This window comes from Gossypium arboreum, chromosome 7 (assembly GCF_025698485.1).
Source record: "Gossypium arboreum isolate Shixiya-1 chromosome 7, ASM2569848v2, whole genome shotgun sequence".
Classification (NCBI taxonomy): domain Eukaryota; kingdom Viridiplantae; phylum Streptophyta; class Magnoliopsida; order Malvales; family Malvaceae; genus Gossypium; species Gossypium arboreum.
This window is the reverse complement of record NC_069076.1, coordinates 6,412,640-6,416,993: the sequence shown is the minus strand read 5'-3', so window position 1 is coordinate 6,416,993 and position 4,354 is coordinate 6,412,640. Positions and strand designations below refer to the sequence as shown.

At 38.1% G+C, this 4,354-nt stretch overlaps 1 long non-coding RNA gene across 1 annotated transcript; it reads right to left on the bottom strand.

Moving 5' to 3' along the window:
- Positions 1-1,536: 1,536 nt before the first annotated feature.
- On the bottom strand, positions 1,537-3,750 carry LOC128295597 (uncharacterized). Its single transcript, XR_008286127.1, has 2 exons — positions 3,620-3,750; positions 1,537-1,783 (listed from the first exon to the last, which is right to left on the bottom strand). It is a non-coding gene; the product is annotated as an uncharacterized LOC128295597 (long non-coding RNA).
- Between the last annotated feature and the right edge of the window lie 604 nt (positions 3,751-4,354).

The following is a 4,354-nucleotide window of genomic DNA, read 5'->3' as shown; positions in this document are numbered from 1 at the left end:
GGAACTCATTTACGGTCCTAACCTTATCCTTGTCGGTCCCTCCTCTTCCAACTGACTTACAAATGCCAATTAGGCCTCACAACCTTCCGAATCAACTTTTGGCTTTTAATGCCGACACCACATTGGACAAATAATACATTCTCTCACCTATCACCATAACCTCCTCATCATTTGTAGTTCTTAGCACTATTCATTTAGCAGCACAATCCAGAGTCGCCTTATGCTTAACAAGCCAATCCATTCCCAGAATGAGGTCAAACTCTCCGAACGGTAACTCCATCAGATCTCCAGGAAAAACCCTTGCCTTGAGTTTCTAAGGGTACATTCCTATACAGTTTGTCTACCCTAACCGAGTGACTCAAATGACTTAGTACAGATACCTCACTCACAATCTCCTCAGAGTAGTCCAAGTTGTCCATAATCCGTTCTGTGGCCTCCAACCAATATTCCGCCACATTCAGGGCTACACCAGATACGCCCCTAAAGATCTCCACTCCGTTAGCCCGAAGTCGTTCAGAAATAGATCCCCGAACTCCATTGCCCGTACTTGCCCCGGCAACCCTTTCCAGAACACGAAGCATTGCCTATGACAGGGCATCATCCTCGGCAGCCCGATCATACGGCCCATTCTCATTCGCCGGTGGTGGTCGTACTACTCCAGTGGGTATGTGTTCAGAAGACGAAGATCCAGCTTGAGTACTACCTCGGCCTCGACCACGGTCTCTTCCCTGAGTAGCTCTCGTACTCATATCGATTTATCTTGATTACGAATTTTTATGCATCAATTAATATTCCAGTGTTTATTACAGATGTTTTATGAATCAGACAGTAATTCAAAGTTTGTTTTCTCAGAATCAAAGTCTAGCTACAGTTTCAGTCTCTTATCAGATTTTCCTATGGTTTCAAAATAATCCTATCTAGAGTATTCTAGTAGGGTTTGAAAGATGCATGATAATTGAGAAAAATATTCAGAAGAGTTCGGAGTAATACTTACAGACTTGAGCCGGAGATTCGGAATGCCACCTTCTAAAGATCTAAATTTTGAAAATCGATTTTTTCGCATTCTTTATAAATTTTTCGCTTTCGAAAATCTTTATTTTTGTAAACCCATTCCACAGCAGAGTTGTTACAACCTAGGCTCTGATACCACTAAATGTAACACCCCAAACCCGGCCCAGAAGTTATGGCCGGATCCGGTATGCCACATCAAAACGTAAAAAAAAAAAATTTCCATTCTAAGTCCAAAAAATCGTACTTGATGTTCAAAAGATTAATTCATTAAGGGTTAAAGTGAAAGGAAGCTGTGCACCAGGTAGGAAACCGGAAAAGAGGTGGTGAGTCCATCGGACTGCTTAAGTACTAAGCTCCCTTCAGATCCAATCCTAGACATGCATACCGCCATTGCCACACTTTAACGTCATGGATATTTCTAGGAAACCGATTTGATTAAGTCGTTTTTAGGAAAAGTGATTAATTTTGGAAAATACTTTCATTGCGGAAGCTTTGCTTGTTGTCGTGTTATTTTGAAATCAACTGTTGTTTTTTTTTTTAAAACGCGCCCTAAAGCTATTCAATTTCAACAGTTAAAATAAGTATTACCTATCTTAGTAATACATATTAAAAACCATCAAAAATAAATAAGCAGCCTTATTACATTTAAAAGCCCAAAACCTCAAACGTAATTAAAAGGATGTCCAGTTCACCAGAAGAAAATCAAACTTTCAGAACGGGTGGCCACTCCGAATTCCCTCACAACTCCAAGCCCACTATGGTTAGGGATTTCCTGCGTGGATGAAAATAAAAGGGTGAGTTTGGGGAAACTCAGTGTGTAAGGAAAACCCCTTCAAAGCCCAAGTCAGCTCAAGCCCAAGTCAGCTCAAGCCTATTGGGCCTAAGCCTATTCAGGTAATAGTGGTACTGGGCGAGCCCTTTTCAGATTACAATAAAGCGGGCCTTAGCCCTTATTCAGATAACAGTATGGCCCATAGGCCCATTTCAAAATACATGCAACATCGGTAAACATATGCAAGCCCATTTGGGAGACTACTCAACCCACCAACCACTACACTCCACCGTACCAGCCATACACTCCATGTGGGGATAGCTCAACCCACCCAAACCCAACACTCCACGATTGCGGCATTGATTGCTTTCGATTAACGATAAATTGAGGCAAAGCCTCCAAGTCGTGGACAAGCCACTTTCGATACTTCCTCCGTCAATATCCGGTCCATGCATCGACAATAATAACATGGCATGCGATAAATAACAACGATCAAACATGCATTTAGGTCAATTTAACCCTAGGGGTATTTGATAATTTATCTCCTAGGGGTAAAGCGTAAATTTTTCACTTTTAAAGGTATTTCAATAATTTATCTATTTTAGGGTTTTTCATGCATATTCCTACCTTTCACGTACTAACAGAATCACTATCGAGGGTTCTTACCGAATTGGGCCCATTGGCCCATCATTCCAATTTTGGCCCATTAAGCCCAAAAATATCGAGGGCATAGAAATCATGCACTTTGCAGTCCAAACATTGCAGCTTACCAAAAACATTAATCGATTTACCTCACGAGCATTCGCTTTTCGCAAATCTACAAAATACGGTTTTTGACACGCTTTTGCCGATCCAGACTAAGAAAGAGGGTGTTAGTTACACACTGTTTGCGACGATATCTTGACGAGATCCACACGAACCGCCTACAATTGGATTACTAACACGTTAATCTAACTATTCAAATACAAACTACGTATTAACCCCTTACAATATTCGCCAACCACACCTACAGATCATAGTAAGCTTATAAGAAATCAATAAGCAACTCATTAACAATTTTTGTCAATGTTTACCACATAATCATAATTTCACTGCAAGCTGTCTTCCTGAGCAACAGTCACTAAATCATTTATAACCGGAGCTACGAAACTCCAAATCAAGTTCCGTTAATTTTCCTGAAAATAGACTCATATATCTTCTATCTATAAAATTTTCAGAATTTTTGGTTTAGCCAATAAATACCAGAAATTTCTCAAAGTTTCCCATGTTTCACTGTTTGACTAATCTGACCACCCTTCATTACGAATCAAATTTCTCATTGTACAGAATTCAAAATATGTTCTTGTTTATTTCATTAGAAACTAGACTCAATAAGCTTTAATTACATAATTTATTCAGCTTCTAATTCTTCTCCCACAATTTATGGTGATTTTCCAAAGTCACGTTACTGCTGCTGTTCCAAGCAGATTTATTACCAAATCACTCTTTCACACATACCTTGCATGCATGTTATTTGAATATGTATATCACCAATCAATCATCACATATCTATGATTTTACTTAAGTATAATCTCCATTTCATCATTTTAAAGCACAACATGTTAGCTGATTTTTCCCTTTAACATCAAAGGCACATGCATGCTCATTTGTTTGGCTCAACTTCACCTATCTTCCATTTTTCATCAAAAGAACATGAAACAACAACCATTTCCTTCATTTTAATTCATGACTAAATGCTCACAACACAACTAAAAATCAAAATATACTTCAAGAGTTAAGGTAGAATCAAGAAGAACTCATGAACCTCAAAATAGAAGCAAGGTACCAAGAACTTACCTTCAATTTTCCTCCTCCTAATGACCGAATACTCAAGAGCTTTCTCCTCTCCTTTCTCTTCTCTAACTTTCAGCTATGATGAACAAAGATGGAACAAAGATGGACAAAACTTTGTTCTTTTCACCCCTTTTTCTTTTAATAAAACTTCATATTTCATCCATTTAATTCTTTAATACAAAAGATATGAAATTCTTATCATGAAACATTTACCTAACCCATTATCATGAAACATTTACCTAACCCATTATCATGGAACATTTACCTAACCTATTATCATGGAACATTTACCTAACCTATTATCATGAAACATTTACCTAACCTATTATCAATTTGTATCAATTTGTACCATAAATTATGGATATCAAGTGTACATTTTGTCTACAACAACATGATGGCTAGCCACTTCATGTAAAATGGGAGGTTTGTCATGCAAATCCTCCTATTTTTGCACTCCTATTTATTTGGCCACTTCAATTTAGCCTATAGCATTTTCAAACATTTTCACATAGGTCCTATTTCATAATTTCACTCACAAATGACAAAATCAAAGCATGAAATTTTGTCAACATTCACGAAATTCGAAAATTAGGCGTTACAACTCTACCCTCCTTAAAGAAATTTCGTCCTCGAAATTTACCTAATCCAAACAGATGAGGGTATTGCTGTTGCATCATCTCTTCTGGCTCTCAAACTCAGAAGTTTCCCCTTCCTTAACTTGTTGAAAACGAGCGACCA